The sequence below is a fragment of the Polypterus senegalus genome, chromosome 1 (genome assembly GCF_016835505.1).
Source record: "Polypterus senegalus isolate Bchr_013 chromosome 1, ASM1683550v1, whole genome shotgun sequence".
Taxonomy (NCBI): Eukaryota; Metazoa; Chordata; class Cladistia; order Polypteriformes; family Polypteridae; genus Polypterus; species Polypterus senegalus.
The window spans coordinates 329474071-329491855 of NC_053154.1; the positions used below are offsets into that span (position 1 = coordinate 329474071).

A 17785-nucleotide genomic window follows, 5' to 3' on the forward strand; every position below is an offset into this window, starting at 1 on the left:
ATGTATTCCTGCTACCTCACCACCACCAGAGTGACCCTTTTCAGTTGCAGGTTACATAACCTCCAAACAGAGAACCAGCCTCAGCTAAGAGCATGTGGACATGCATAAATTTTTGCACTGCAGCTCAAAACTGCTGTAGAACTATTTTATATCCATGGTAAAACTATTAATGCAATTTTAGAGTTTGTTTTTAAAGCTAATAATGTAGCACTTTCAGCTGTAGTTTTTTTTTTATTAAACTGTTGACTGTTAATTGTAGCAATTTAAGTAACATAACTAAGCTGGTTATATTTACTGAAAAAAAAGTACACTGCAATTTAAAGTATTTTATCACACTGCGTATTGTTTACCTCTTTTGTTATATCTTTTTGTTACTGTAGTTAGAAATGTTATAATTAACTCTTGTTCATGTTATGGGAGAAATGATGTAAAGGAAATTTCAATAAAAGTTTGGTGATAAAAGTAAGTTTTCTGTTAAGAAATCTGATTAAAAGATCAACTCGAAAAAATTTAAAAGATAAAATCAACAGATCAATCGATTATGAAAATAATCATTAGTTGCAGCCCTACTGTAAAATTTAACATATAATCATTTAAGGCGTTACGGCTGCAAAAAGTATAGGATATTGGATTTAACTCCGTCTTCTCTTCAAGAGAGACAAGTTGACAACTTCCTGCAATATGATTTCAGTATGTATGGTTTATACTGTACAAACATTACTAAGCTGCTTTAAGCCAAATATATGTATCAGCTATATTCTTAACAACAATGAATAGCATCTACCTCAGTTTAAGATTGATTCTGGGGTTGGGGGAACATGCAAAACAAGTATTAGAATGGATTGCAACACTAAAAAGTGTAAAAGAACGGGTGAACCTAATCATTTCATATTGTTTCAAGTTGCACTCCCAACATTTATGTTAATAAGCATTATTAATAAAAAATATTTTTAATCTTTATGCCTTTTTGACTTAAATATTTTATGGTTAACTGTGGTTTGTCTTCTTGTTGGGAGCTATTTTAAATTGTGTTTGTTTTCATATCCTGATGTTTTCAAATTTTATATATAAAATTTATAATGATTGGTACTATTCAGGTCATAAAATGATTTCTTCAAAATGTCACATAGATTGTCTCTTTCTTTCAGGTGTGTAATAGAAACCACAGCATAGAGAGAAGTATGGCCATTGCAACAGGTGCACATGTCGTAAATGTAGGAAGGACAGTCTGTGTGTGTGTGTGTGTGTGAACTGTTAACATTTGGATTTGGATAATTGAATATAGCGCTGAACTGACCTGAGCTGTACTATTCTTTCCTCTGCATGAGGGGAAAAAAAACAACATGCGGTCACTGATTACAACCGCAACATGTTATGTGCATGAATATGAATAATATGAATAGTATTTCATCCGTGCCACAATGTTTTCCGAAAAGAACTATATAGGTCATAAAATGAATAATTCCAAATATCATATATACCTATGTCTCTGTTTTGTTTTTTTTTTTTTGGACATCATAGACCATAAGGTGCCTACTAATTCAGCATGACCAGGAAAACTCAATAAAATTGAATTAAAAAAATAAAAATAAAAAATCAAATGACAGTGGGATACAAAGAAGCCAGATTCACCAACATTTGTGTGTCAGCTTTTATCCCTCCAGATCAGAGAATGTGCAGTTCCATTGCCTCAAAACACCACTCACATCTACAGTTACTCCCAGTTTCAATTAAAAACTAACAGCATCAGATCCCTAGGGCGGTAGTATGTATCGTGACTGAGACAATAAAAGTGGGGCTGTAGGAGGTAACTTTTACAGTTCCTATAAATGTACATCATCTGTTACAGACACAAACCAAATGTATTTGTGTAATGTATAATATTAACAATAAGAGCAGCTCACTACTGAAAACGACAAATATAGGAAGCAGTCAGGATCAAACTGGGGACTCTTGATTACAAGTCAGCAAATCTTCCCGCTACGCCACGGAAGCTGTCGTATTGTCCTTGAACCTTATGTGAAAGTGTTTATTTGATCTTTGGACTTCAGGCTTCACACATTATATAGTTTATGTCAACATTTTGTCATTTACTACTAAAATATGAAAAACGTTTCTGTTTTAACAATGTGTTTACACAGATCATTGAAGAAACGGAACACACATGAAATGCATGTGTTCCAAATAACGATCTATTATTTCCACTCTAAAACTCCAGCACTTCACTCCCAGATAATCAATCAAGGCATGAGCTGGGAGAACATTGTGCACGTTCTGCGGCGGTGGGGGGATGGAATACCAGGCTGCTTGCTGCTTGTCTTTATCAGCACATTTACAGGACAAAAGACGCTGATGGAGAGGTGTGAACGGATTTAAGGTGGGTCGGATCTATGAGTTTTCACGTAGGCTCTGGTAATTCTAGTGTTAAACAAATTAAATCGCTGATCAATCTGAAATAGTGATTGTAATGTTAGTGAGCTCTTCAAAAAGATGGTTAAAAGAGAAAATACAGTGGTGTGAAAAACTATTTGCCCCCTTCCTGATTTCTTATTCTTTTGCATGTTTTGTCACACAAAATGTTTCTGATCATCAAACACATTTAACCATTAGTCAAATATAACACAAATAAACACAAAATGCAGTTTTTAAATGTTGGTTTTTATTATTTAGGGAGAAAAAAAATCCAAACCTACATGGCCCTATGTGAAAAAGTAATTGCCCCTTGTGGTGTATCACACCTGAGTTCAATTTCCGTAGCCACCCCCAGGCCTGATTACTGCCACACCTGTTTCAATCAAGAAATCACTTAAATATGAGCTGCCCGACACAGAGAAGTAGACCAAAAAACCTCAAAAGACCTCAAAAGCTAGACATCATGCCAAGATCCAAAGAAATTCAGGAACAAATGAGAACAGAAGTAATTGAGATCTATCAGTCTGGTAAAGGTTATAAAGCCATTTCTAAAACTTTGGGACTCCAGCGAACCACAGAGAGAGCCATTATCCACAAATGGCAAAAACATGGAACAGTGGTGAACCTTCCCAGGAGTGGCTGGCCGACCAAAATTACCCCAAGAGCGTAGAGACGACTCATCCGAGAGGTCACAAAAGACCCCAGGACAACGTCTAAAGAACTGCAGGCCTCACTTGCCTCAATTAAGGTCAGTGTTCACGACTCCACCATAAGAAAGAGACTGGGCAAAAACGGTCTGCATGGCAGATTTCCAAGACGCAAACCACTGTTAAGCAAAAAGAACATTAGGGCTTGTCTCAAATTTGCTAAGAAACATCTCAATGATTGCCAAGACTTTTGGAAAAATACCTTGTGGACTGATGAGACAAAAGTTTAACTTTTTGGAAGGCAAATGTCCCGTTACATCTGGCGTAAAAGGAACACAGCATTTCAGAAAAAGAACATCATACCAACAGTAAAATATGGTGGTGGTAGTGTGATGGTCTGGGGTTGTTTTGCTGCTTCAGGACCTGGAAGGCTTGCTGTGATAGATGGAACCATGAATTCTACTGTCTACCAAAAAATCCTGAAGGAGAATGTCCGGCCATCTGTTCGTCAACTCAAGCTGAAGCGATCTTGGGTGCTGCAACAGGACAATGACCCAAAACACACAAGCAAATCCACCTCTGAATGGCTGAAGAAAAACAAAATGAAGACATTGGAGTGGCCTAGTCAAAGTCCTGACCCGAATCCAATTGAGATGCTATGGCAGGACATTAAAAAGGCGGTTCATGCTAGAAAACCCTCAAATAAGGCTGAATTACAACAATTCTGCAAAGATGAGTGGGCCAAAATTCCTCCAGAGCGCTGTAAAAGACTCATTGCAAGTTATTGCAAACGCTTGATTGCAGTTATTGCTGCTAAGGGTGGCCCAACCAGTTATTAGGTTCAGGGGGCAATTACTTTTTCACACAGGGCCATGTAGGTTTGGATTTTTTTTTTTCTCCCTAAATAATAAAAACCAACATTTAAAAACTGCATTTTGTGTTTACTTGTGTTATATTTGACTAATGGTTAAATGTGTTTGATGATCAGAAACATTTTGTGTGACAAAACATGCAAAAGAATAAGAAATCAGGAAGGGGGCAAATAGTTTTTCACACCACTGTATCTGCTGTATAGCCTGGTTATTTAAGATGAGTTAAAGTTTAAAACACCCTGTGAAAAGAAATGTTCTCAAACATGACAACCAAGACATTTAGAATGCAAGAATCCTAAGCCGACTCCCTAAGGAGAGAGTCAATTATACGATCAGCGAGAAACCATAACAAAAAAAACTAGAATGTTTGATCAATCACAAATGGCAACAAACGTAACAAGTTTAAAAAAAAAAAAAACCTTACATAACAGGCAAACCTCAGTCATTCAGCAGGCATTACACAACCTACAAACCATACAAAGTGAAATGTTTGCTTACCATCTTAGAAAAACTCTCTCTCCACGATGTTGTTGTGTGCAACACGGACAACATGGTGTAGGATGATAGACTGACTCTTGCAGAGGAAAACATTTGCGCTCCAGCTACAAGAATCAAGTGATATAAACAAGGGGACCAATTCAACTACTTGTATTTTTGAGATATTGCTTTGATGAATTTCAAGTCTCAAAGCTGTTAAATGAAATAACCTTTTTTTAGTTTGGAGCAGGGAGTTGTGATCTTTTATAAGATGGTGTGTGAGGAGAACAAAAAAAGCTTAGAAAACCCACTGTTTTAAGCAAAGCTAAAATCAATTAAATGCACTTCATGCTTGAGATGCATGCAACAAAAAAGCTAGCAATATAAAACAAGCAAATAAACTACAAATGTATATCACATAAAATGAACCTACTATAATCGAATACACCCTTTAAATTAGTAGTCATACATTAATTTTTGCCTAATATGACAGCTCTAATCATGATAAGTCTTTTCCCCTCAAATTCAATAGAATATTCTTTAAAAGACCTGAATGGATAGTCAGTTATTAATGGCTTGGTTTTTATTTTAGGTTATTCTTGACTGTAAGATACAGTGCTGTCCTTTTTGTATTTATGAATATTTTAGGCTTAACTGAAGCAGAAATGGAACATTATAGATATTTTTATGTTGCAAAATTAAGAAAATGAAATAAGTAAATCTGTAATGCTTTGAATAAAATGAATGCCTAAAGTTAGAAAAATAAGTTAAAAATGTAAGCACTTATGTAACAACTTCAAGTATTTCAATTACTGCTTAATGTAAACATTAAAAAAAACACATTGCACACAAAAAGCTATGCTTCAGGTTACAAAACAAATGCCACAAAGATATGCTCGTCAATAGTCTCTGTAACAAGTCACAAGGTACAAGGCAGTAACCAGGGGATTACACAAGTCCAACACAGGGCTCACATGCACACCCATGTCACACCTATTTACTATTGTTAATTAGCCTACAGTACCTGCACACATTTGAACTAGAAAGAAAAACAGTGTCCATTGAGAGAGACCACATGAAAATATCCAATATGAAATGCACCAAGGAGCCAGAAGAAATGACTAATTGCTTTTGCAATGTAAGTTCCACTTTTGGGGTATAGCAGTTTGGAACAGATCAGTGTTTCACAGCTCACACCATTGTTAAATAGATAATCAATAATGTTTTAAGCAGAAAGCAATTATTTGTATAATATTATTTAAAACAAAATCTGATTAACTTTTGAGTGGTCTTGTTAACATTTTGGTGTAGTGATTAGATAATTATGTTTATATTCTTATCTGTTTATTTTCAAACTTGCTCTTTTTATGTATTATAGTCATATCAACTGTATAGCACACAGGACACACTTTTGAGAACACCCTTAAGAAGAAATTAATTCTATTAAAAGATCTTTGAAACTGTTCCTTAAAACAAAAATCTTAGACACAACCATCTTTTTCTCACCATTTTGAAATTTCATTAAAAAAAATCTACATTTTTATTTCTACAAAAATAGAAGCTACAAAATTTTACCAGAAATATTTGGAGCTACAAAATTTTACATAAAAGCCTTCCAGTCTTAAATACAACTGCCCCTTGCCAGTTATAACAGCAATACAAATCTTATGTTATTGGTAAAAATGGACACTGCGAGGATATTAGAAATAAACATGATCCATTAGGCTTAACAGTCAAAACAGAGGTAAAGAATTTTGGGGTAATTGACTCTGACCTAATTTTTACAAATCACATATTAATCAGATTGCCAGGGCAGCACTTTTTCATTTAAGAAATATAGCTAAAGTTAAATCCTTTGCAACTTTACAAGATGCTGAAAATGTAGTTTGCGCTATTTTGTTAAGTCGACTAGATTACTGTAGCGCACTCCCCTCAGGACTATCCAAGACAGACATCAATCTGTTGCAACTAGTGCAGTATGCAGCTGCCAGAATCTTAACCAGTTTTGATGCCACTACACTGGTGACCTATGCTATTCAGAATTGACTTTAAAATACTGCTAATGGTTTAAGATGTGGTTAAGGTTTACAAAGCACTCCAAATCATAACCTTAGATCTTCAAATGAGTGTCTGTTTATAAGTCCAAGAGCTAAACATAAAAGATGTGATGAGGCAGCCTTCTGCTGTTATGCACCTAAAATCTAGAATAGTCTACTGCATATGACGGGGCGAGTCAGCTCCTTGTTCCTATTTGGATCTTGCAGCAGACACCCTTCTCATAACAGCCTGTGTTCCCCACGGTAAGCTACCGGTGAGAGCACCTTGAGAACATAATGGTTTCTCCTGCTCCCAAAGACACTCAAAAGGAGCAACACACAGCCCTCCTGAGCGATGGCCACTCACTCCTCCGTGGGGCTCTGCTCTTATCCACTTGCTTCCACTCTGTTCACCAGCTTGTTTTCTCTCTCTTTCTCCTGCCTGCTTCTACCATCCTTTAACTTCCATTCTCTTTAGCTGACTCCTTTTTCCCCTTGTACTTTGATCTTGCGCTCCCTTGTATAGGCTGGGAAGAAGTTGCAGTTGCGATCCCGATTGCCACCCCAGGCTGATAAGACAATCAGACTGCCCGTGGATGCCAGCAAGGCAACACACAGATGGCTGACCACCTCAGACCAACCCGAAGATGAGATATCTTCAGCAGACCACTCGCACATACTGCCACCCCCTGTGCATTCATCATTTATTAAAATGGCGAGTTATTCTGAGCCATGGACCCACTATATAATAGACTACCGAGAGAAAATTGTCAGGCTAAACTGGTGGAGCATTATGAAAAAAAAGAAAAAAAAAAACTGCTAAAAACCCATTGTTTTAACATGACTTTTTCATGCTACATTTTAGTGTATCCCTGTTAAGCTATATGTGCATTGAACGATCATTTTCATCAAGGCTCGCAATCTGTACTAATCCCTAATATTCTCTCTTGTCTTTTTTCTGTGATGGTGGTCTGTGCCGCCGCCGCCACCACCACCACCAGATCAAGGCACCATGTTGTCCCTACATTGATGGATTGAAGGCAGTATCCCAGATGTCCACACGACCATCATCATCAAATTCCTTCACGTGAAGCCTGAAAAACATGAGGACTGATTAAGATCATTTATGCTGGGTAGAATGCCCAGTGGGGGGCATTCTCTTGGTCTTGGATCCCCTGCAAATTTTGTTTAAAAAAGCAAATTTGAAGTTTTGTTTTTTTCTGTCATCCTGGCCATCTGACCTTACTTAGTATTGCTTAATCTTATTTTTGTTTCATATAAACCTTTCCTTCATCTTGTAAAGCACTTTGAGTTACACAATTTGTATGAACATGTACTGTATAAATAACTGTTGATTCTGTCAAACTCTAATACAATGCTATAGTTAAACCTATATTTCAATAAACTCATCAGTTGCCTTTTCTATACTGCACTACCTACTCTATTTTTGATATATTGTTAATTACATAATAAAAACACACTTTTAAAGTAAAGCAAGTCCAGGGGCCTCATGTATAAATGGTGCGTATGCACAGAAATGTTGCGCAAGAACGTTTCCACATTCAAATCGCGATGTATAAAACCTAAACTTGTCGTAAAGCCACACACATTTCTTTGGTAGCTCATACCCTGTTGTACACAAGTTCTCCACTCGGTTTTGCAGACTGGTGGCACCCAGCGTCAAAGCAGTGCTACTGTTCCTGTGTGGTTTATCTTTCTTTTTCAGATCCACATTACAGATGCGGATTTATAAATACACTGAAATTAACCGCATATTGTTTATTAGTTTAATGCATCTGATTGTAATTAACCTGTAACAATATAATGGTCCACAGAATGGTCAAACTATTCTAAATACCATAGCTGCTTTAGCTTTGTTACTCTCACTGCCCCATTCTTCTTTTAGCTGCTCCAGTTAGGGTTGCCACAACGGATTTTTTTTTTTCCATATTACTCTCAGCTGATCGGAAACAGAATCATTGGTATACAACATCAAGCACACGCTGCCTCAGCCATGCGTCCTATTTGAACTGCTTCTCACATGGCAAACGCTTCAAACCTTTTCTGTACGGACCTCACGGTTCAGAAACAGTTTCATCCCAAGTGCTCTGAACGCAATCAATCAGTCCTTCAACTGCTCCTTGTATTTATAAGTACAATCACCTCACTGTAAACTTGCACTACAGTTATAATATTGCACAAACTGGGCCACTTCATAAAGCACATATTTACATACGATGACGATATTTTTAAGATGAAATGCAGCAAAATGTTTATTACATTATAGAGATAAAACTTTAACTTCATTTAAATAACCTATACTGTTAATAATTAAAGGACACGGTGTCTCTGCGCTAGCAAGGATCTGGCGCTCCGTTTACGGATTGTTCCTGCCTCGCACTGTATGCTTCACTGGGACTGGCATGAAGGATAGAATAATTAAACATGTACTACGAAGATATTTTAATGTTCCTTAAAAGTTTTGAAGAATCTGCGTTATAAGCGTACAGATGGCTTAACGTCTATTACAGAGCTGATTGTGTGGCGATTGGGTATTTGGAGAAAGAAAAGGAAGGACAGGAATTGAGGTTTAGTACGTTTGAAAGAGACAGTACTGTTGCAATAAATTATTTCATTGAAGGTCACGCACAATCACTGCGCCACCGTGTTCCCATTTTTAATAATAATATGCCTTAACTCCTATTATCATGAAAATTATATCAACTATACATCTCAGTATTTTAATTATTCAGAAATCTATAATATTACGAATGTAATGGATTCTGTGTCCTGTCGGAGGAAGAGGAAGCACATAGTGATTCACACACATAGAAGATCAAATACAAAACAAAGCATTTAACGTGCTACTTTAGTTACGATAGGATTTGAGAAACTAGTAAATTTAAAGATTTTTAAGATGAAGTTTAAGATGATCTACTTTAATGACAAAATAATCTACTTGATTAAAGTGGAAATTTCAAGATTAAAGTTGACATTTCGTGCCTTTTTTACCCCCACTGTGTGTCTATTTTTTTTCTCTGTACCCTAATAAGCTTTCATATGAAACTCAGACGGTGGGCTACGACTCGGCTTTTCACGGCGAATTTAATACGACAACTTTTTTTATTTCGGGCACTGTGCAACTTTGTAAACTTGAGCTTTCGAATTTCTCCGACACACTGTGTCACTCAATCAACTTCCTTTTGTTGTTTGTACCACTGTTTAAACCAACAAATAGAACAATTTCAGCGAATACCAAGTGGAGGCAAAGAGAAAACGTACTATTCTCCCCCCCACCCCCATGCTTTTGTTTTCACAGAAGGCTGAGCTTAAGGGCTATTTATATTGATTTGCATATTCAAAGAGGCGTAATTCTGGGAGGAGACGGGGTGGGACAGCAGGCCCGTGCCTTAATTTCCACGCTGACCGGGATTTATGTAGCGGAAGAACGTGGAAGTTGGCGAATGCACAAATTTAGGCATCTGTATTTTTTTTGTGCATAAGTACATTTCCCCTTCTGTGCTTATATTATGTTATAGTGCAAATTCTACGCATGCCGTTATGCATAAGGCCCAAGATGATTTTAGAGATTGGGTCAAAATTTCATTATTGAGTTAAGTTCTGCTCAAAATGCCACAAAGAGTTAATTTTAGCATGGTGTGTGTATGACTGTGGAAACCTATATACAACACTAACATCAGAAAAAAAATGACCCCACATTTCTAAACAAGTTTCATTGTGTTTGTCGTTACATGCTTCAAACATATTGTTTCTGGTCCAGTACTTCTTCCCATATCCTTCAGAAACAGTTTGACCCATGTCCAAAAACAACTTTAATGTAGATGCAGAGAAGCTCGTCCATGCCTTTGTCTCCTCCAGGTTGGATTACTGTAATGCGCTCCTCATCGGGATTCCTGGCAAGAGTATTCAGAGACTCCAGTATATTCAGAATTGCGCTGCCAGGATCCTGATGAGGGTGCGAAAGCATGACCATATCACCCCAATCCTGAAAACCCTTCACTGGCTCCCTGTTCCACTCAGAATTGAGTTCAAGGTCGTTCTCCTCACCCATCAGTGCATCTATGGACATGCCCCCCCTTTACTTACAGGAACTCCTTACCCCTCATACCTCCTCACGCACTCTCCGCTCTGTACACACTAACACTCTCCAAGTGCCTAGAACCAAACGCCCTCCCGGACTACCTGAGAGCCCCACAGTCGACTAATGTTTTTAAATGGAATCTAAAAACTCATCTTTTTAGAAAGATATTTTGTTAAAGCATACATAGATTTTCTTGTTTTATTATTTTTGTTTTTACTCTGTAGCACTTCAAGATTTCTAAAATATGAAGTGCAATATAAATAAAATATATTATTATTATTAAATGGTTAATTTAACCCAGGATTTTGTCAGTCTGTTCTGTCATAGGATCAGGCCTACTGATTTGTAACATTTTCACATAAGCAGTTTTTGATATAATTTAACTATACATGTATGCATGCACAGACTTACAAACTAAAAAAAAAAAAAGTGAAAATAGTTGCTAGCTGGTTTATCCTAACAGATCACACTTGGGATGAATAAGAAAAAGAAAACACACACACACACATACTGTACCTAGATCTGCAAGGGCACTAAGCCATCCTGGTACCAAATTGGTCTATCCATGCAGCTTGTTAACTTCATTTGTACTTCGTTTCAAATTACAAAAAGTCTGCATGAGCAACAGTCAATCTAATTGGAGTGTTCATAAAAAAACATTTACTTCATGGAGATAGAATTACATAAAAAATAAACAGTTCAGTCAAATATTCAATTCAATTTAAATGTTTGAAGTCTATAAACATTCTCAAATTCAATAGAAAATGTCATTTTTCACCCTTTGACAGAGGTTCACAGAGGGCTATATCCATACTAAAGATCAAAAATAACATCATATTCATAATCACTGACCTTGAAACAGTTTAAAATAATAACTCACCTGCTTATGTTTGAAATTTGTCACTTCAACCTCCTGCTAGTGGCTCTGGTACTTGTGTGCTAAACGGACGTCAGTTTCTACCCATTCTAGTGCTGGGCATTATGGGGGAGGCTCCCCAGTTGCTTAATTTTTGGAGTTTAAATTAGACTGACCTATCCCAACCACAAATACTAAAGTTTATTTTTATTTTTTAATTTTTTCTCCAGCCGTCTGGAGTTTTTTTGTTTTTTCTCTCCCCCCTGGCCATTGAACCTTACTCTTATTCGATGTTAATTAATGTTGATTTATTTTGTTTTATAATTGTGTCTTTCATTTTTCTATTCTTTAATATGTAAAGCACTTTGAGCTACTGTTTGTATGAAAATGTGCTATATAAATAAATGTTGTTGTTGTTGTTGTAAAGTTAGTGGTGGTGGAGCACAGTTGCCTGTAGGTCCCTAATGTTAATGTCCCCTTTGGGTGCCTAAAGTTAAAAATTAAAATCTGATTTACGTCACAATAATAGAAAAGTGTACTAGCCATCCGTTTAGTACACAAGTACCGTGGCTCTTCCATCGAACATTATAAATATCATATAATCAACAACCTCAAAAATATTAAACTGCACACAACAATATTACTGATACCTTCAACTACCCCCCAAAGTTTTGTGAAAAGGAGTAACCCATATCCCATTAGGGGGTGAAACCCTGGGGTCAGTTAATGGGGTATGTACAACTTCCATGATCACTGGTTTACTCTATCATAAGGGTGTAATTTCTAGCACAAAACCTGGTCCAAAATGCCTTTTTTTTTGTTCTACAAGGTCAAAAATAGGGGAACCCCCAAAAAGCATGACATGCTGTTCACTTGATTCAACTCCCTGTTCATTTTACTCTACATTTACTTGCAGACATACCAATTCTGAATGCTGGCGACATCAAACAGCCAACTTTGGATGAAACAAACTTCTACTGGCATGTTCCTTTTTGTGGACACAATCACCTGGACCTGCTGTATTCAAATGTTAATTCCTTTAAATGCAAACCTGTAGCACATCTGACCATCTTACTCCCACCTACAAGCCTGTTACTGGCAGCAGTAGCTCTCCATTAACCCAGGCAGAAGCTCTCGTGTGTTCGGGGCGGGGTTGTTGTTTGTTTATTAGAATATCAAGTATATAATAAACGCTATGGTCCGTGAGTGTGTAAAATTCCTCCGAGTAATCTGATTGGTCAGTTTGGCTTTGGTGATAGGAGTGAAAGGGGACGTGTGAGTGGGGAGGCATACAAGGAGGAGTAAAAGGCCTAGGAGGCATGCCGAGAGTCACCATCAAATACGGGAAGTATAAAAGCAGACAGAAGGTGAGCAAGGCATCTTGAGGTGAGAGAGTCTAAGAAGCAGGCCTTACGGGAACATGATTGACAGAGGGCACATGTGTCAAGAGCGGTTCGGGAACATAAGGACAATGAGCAAAGGCAGTTAAGGTACACGAAGAATACATTTAAAATATCTCTTACTCTATTACCTAATGTGGCCAATGCGTGCATATTTTTATCATCTTCAGCTTTTGTAAAGTTTGAATTTTCTTTTGGGGACAGATAAAGGATCTATCATTCAAGCTCATGTACTTGACTGAATATTACTGCACAGTACAACCTTGTTTTATTGTTTTCTAAAATCTTCCAATGACCAATTTCCTGTCGTATCATTAAAGTGAATTTTTCACTAAAGTATCGTATGGATCACTGCATACTGTTTTTTCTTTTCACCCCAACATGCAATTCTGAGTCTCCAATTAGGTTGGACCGAGAGTGGAAAGGAACTGAACACAGACAGAAGATTCACGTTCACATTGTACACACCCCCGGGGTCAAGGCCTTTTGGGACACCACAAAACCGCCCAAAAACGAATAAAATCGAATCGTGACCATACTCACCATAAACAGCGTAATGGGTTTGTGCACAACATTCCGATTTACCTCGGTATCTTCAAACTGAAAACGGCGCCCCACACCCGAAACAGTCACCTCTCCACCCTTCCACCCGTCATCCCTCCCTTCCTCCAGACCTGAACGTCAGCACGCCTGGCTATCAAATATAATTGCAGTTACACAAAAAGACACTCCAGATTAAAGCAGGGTGGCGGCTAAACGGTCATCTTCCCAAAGGTGTCCTCATCACCGGCTTGCCAGCATTTGACCATCAGCTCCCGAGCGCTGCCAGTCGAATGCAGGCCGAGCTTTTCTTTGACACGCTCCCACGTTCCGCACGTTGCGGCTTCAGGTGTCCCCACACACACACAGCACGAATGCTCTTACCAGGCTATCCAGGTCACCGAAGTGCCAGTAAATCCCCAGGCTTTTTCTTTGAAGATTGCTTTCTCCTACACGTCTATCTTTGAGATGTCCGAATGTTCCACAATTTCCGCAGAACCCAAAAAAGTGTTCGCCTTGATGCTCAAATTGAAACACCGGCCGCGCGCTCGTCTCTGGTTGCCCGCCCTGCGGCCTGCTTGCTTGCCTCACAGTGCTACCTTCACCGCCCTTGTATGTTACCGCGTAGAAGCTGCAACCTCATCATAATTCCGGCTTTCTCCAGTCTCCGCTGTCGCTGCTAGCCATGGTTACAGGTAGCAAACTCAAGCAGGTCGCTCAGGCTCGACAAACAACACAGCCCTCCTCTTCCTCTCCCCGTTTCCTCCCACCCCCATCGAAGCAGCTTAAAGCATACAGACTGACTGACTGGCACTGCCGCGAGGAGAACGAACGAGCCCTCCTGGGCCTCAGTGTGAGCGACAACAATATTATCCAATGACAATGCTCTTGACATCACCGCACGCGTTGGATGACCAATCAAAACTTTCCTCTCAAAGAGAGGGATTAGTCTTTTTTTCGTTCTTCGTATTAGCAATAGAAATACTGTGGACAGGGAAAGGGCGTGGTGAGAACAGTTACCCGGATATTGACCCTGGTCTCCAACAACAGTCCACAGTCACGTGACTTGCGTCAACGACCCTTGGCAACAGCGAGGTCACATGTCGACCGCGGGACCTACCAGTCACACCGCAGCGAGAGGAGACTGGGAGGGCTGCGGAGTCCCAGCAGTTAATAGAATTCTCTATTCACAATTGAAAGACGATATTTGTTGTAAAATAACAACACGTACAAACAGATAAATTCGGTTTTTCTTTAAAAAAAAAAAAAAACAGGAAATGCCCTCTTTCAACCGTAATTTTACAGACAGTGACAATTTTAAACAGTGTTGATGAAGCGAGGAAATTTCAACGTGGTAGTGCATTCAGCTGGGGGGCACAAATAGAAAACTGTTCCAGTTCCATTTTCTGCCCCAACTTATACATATTATTACTGATGCACTATTTAATTCCATCTGAACTAGTGTGGTGCTGAGGTGTCACCCGTTGCATGGCTGCACTCGGGTCCTCAGTTGGTTTGTCATGTGGTGGGTGCGTCAATGAGCTGTATCAGCGCGTGCTCCTAACACCACACCACCACTATGGAAGGCAGATCGTTACTGGTAAAAGTGAATAATAAAGGACTTTGTTGTGACAAAGTCAATGATTCTGGAATATGAAGCATCAGGATGAGTACTAAAACCTTGACCAGCAGCAGAGCATCTCAAACCAGGTGACTCAATTGCTATTAAATCCTGTGAGACTGATGAATTTTGCCCAAATGGCCAATACAACCTTTTTCCTTCCATTTACATCTAAGCAACTCCACCTGCCAATAAGAATCTTTGTAGATACTACATTTGCAATGTCGACTTCTCTTACATGCATATTGACTGGCATTTAAAGAAGGACCTTTGATTGAACCTTTGCCTGTTGGAATCCAGGCCTGTCGAAGGGCAGGGGTTACACTTGGTAGTAGAGTTTTCATCTGTGGAGCAGGACCTGTGGGACTTGTGGATATGGAACAACTCCAAAAAGGTTAAGAATGGGTAGCTGATTTTACTGGCCAAGTGGAAGGACTTAGCTGAATAAGTGAATGGCTTGCTTAAGTATAATGTATGCCAGAAAGCTCTATGGTATAGAATCATACATTCAACCAGGCATTTATGCAACTTGTTCTGGAGGTGTTTTTGTCCTTGTAGGCCTTGGTCTTTTCTTCTGGGCACTGGTCAAGCGGCAGCATTTTACAGAAGCTCAATAGTTCTCTGTATCTTGGCCCAGAAAAGTCTACATTGTAAACACTGAAGTAAGAGATGTGGACATGCGTTCAATCTTTCTGTTCTGTAACACATAGCCCATGGTAACTTCCCTGATTCCTTCTAAGAAGGTGAATGTGAAGTCTTTGGTGACACATCACACATCTCTTTCCTCCAGCAAGGGCACTGAAGCCTTTTGAAACAAACAGGAATGGCCTGGGAGGGTCAAAGTTATGATCATATGTAATGCGACCGATGAAGATTCCTGGAGGATGGCACAGATTTGATTCTCTCGATACACTTGGATAACAAGCCATCACTTTGCACTTTGCCATCACTCCAGTTAACCTGCATCTGCTACTAAAACAGTGTTAAATGAACATGAATGCATCCCAAATAATGAAGTTAAACCAGAATTTTAAATCCACAATTTCCAGCGACCGACTGAGTATTCCTAGGCACGTACAGGCCTAATTCGGGCTTATGTTTGTAGTCATATGTGTCCCTCGGACATATAGCAGTAATAGAAACACAAACAAGGCAAGGAGTATATCATGTAAGCTGATTTTTCACTTCTTTTAAATAAAATGAAGTTTTGCATTTAATACATTTTTGTTTATCACGGTGCTGAAGAGTGACAATGTGTAGCATGTTGATTGGACATGCACATATTAACTTTATTGTATTTTACAGTTTGTACACTTGGAAAGACTGGTTCTACAACTGAAAAAAAGACTGAATACAAAACTATAGATATAATACAATTAATGTGTTACTTAATTATATTTATATATCTTTTTTTAATCTCCACAAACCACTTTACAAAGGTTGTGGGGTGCCAATGTGCAGCAGCCACCTGAATGATACGACAGCAGATATTCTTGCATCAGTACGCACACCACACATCAGCTCTTGAATGGGATGTCACATTACGTGACTTTTAGTCTTGGGGCTTGTCAGATTTGCCAACCAAAGCCGCTAATCTCATCAGTGCACCATTGCCAATTTCAGTTGTGGAATTTGATAGGTCACATTTACCAGCCGAGCGCTGACCTTCTAGCACACTCATGCTCGCCCCTTTTTGGTTCGAAGAGTTAACAACTGCGGAGAGTTCAGAACCAAACTCTGCTCTTTATTTATTTTTTCCATTCTGTTATGATATCTATACTAATAAAAGGCAAAGCCCTCACTGACTCACTCACTCATCACTAATTCTCCAACTTCCGGTGTAGGTAGAAGGCTGAAATTTGGCAGGCTCATTCCTTACAGCTCACTTACAAAAGTTAAGCAGGTTTCATTTCGAAATTCTACATGTAACGGTCATAATGGTCAAGAACGTTCGCCATGTTGAACTTTCTTATTTATGGCCCCATCTTCACGAAATTTGGTATGTGGCTTCCCTGCGCTAACCGAAACCGACGTACATACTTATTTCGGTGGTATGACGCCACTGTCAGCTGCCATACTGAACTTTCCAATGTCACTAATTCTCCAACTTCCCGTGTGGGTAGAAGGCTGAAATTTGGCAGGCTCATTCCTTACAGCTTACTTACAAAAGTTAAGCAAGTTTCATTTCGAAATTCTACGCGTAATGGTCATAACTGTCGACAACGTTCACCATGTTGAACTTTCTTATTTATGGCTCCATCTTCACAAAATTTGGTAGGCGGCTTCCCTGCGCTAACTGAAACCGATGTACGTACTTATTTGACGATTTCAGTAGTGGACACTTTGATGTTTATGAATGTTTAAACTCTCAAAAGCTGGATGCAAAGTTATCCATAAAACCAGTTGTATGCTTACAACGCTTGACAGATGCCGAATGTCTCTTCAACACAAGTCCTGCAAATACTAACGTAATTGAAACAAACCATGAAACTCAAACTGATTATGACAGCAGCAATCCAAGCTGTGAGATTTGAGACAAGATTACTGTTCACATGGCCAACTGTACATGCATGCTCAAGAGTAAGCTCAGCGCACAGCTTGGTCATATTACAACCGGAGGGCCGAACTCACAAAGTGGTATACAAAGAGATCCTTAACAAATAATTATTGGTATATTTTCCCTCAGTTTAAAAAGGTTTAATTTTCTTCTTAATAAAAATTTTAAGGCAGTACTTTGCCGCTGGTATTTTGCTAGTGTAATAGAAACAGAGAACAAAGCATTAAATAGAATGAAGGACAATAAAACCAAAGTAAAATACTAA

At 38.7% G+C, this 17785-nt stretch overlaps 1 protein-coding gene and 1 pseudogene across 1 annotated transcript in view; one reads left to right on the forward strand and one right to left on the reverse strand.

Annotated features, from left to right (window-relative positions):
- Positions 1-14183, reverse strand: part of zfand4 (zinc finger, AN1-type domain 4) — an 84269-nt gene extending 70086 nt beyond the window's left edge. The window contains exon 1 of the mRNA XM_039737951.1: positions 13727-14183. The gene's annotated coding sequence lies outside the window, so the exon portion shown is untranslated. The remainder of the gene's footprint in view (positions 1-13726) is intronic.
- LOC120517417 lies at positions 12722-15775 on the forward strand (annotated as a pseudogene).
- The last annotated feature ends 2010 nt before the right edge of the window (positions 15776-17785 follow it).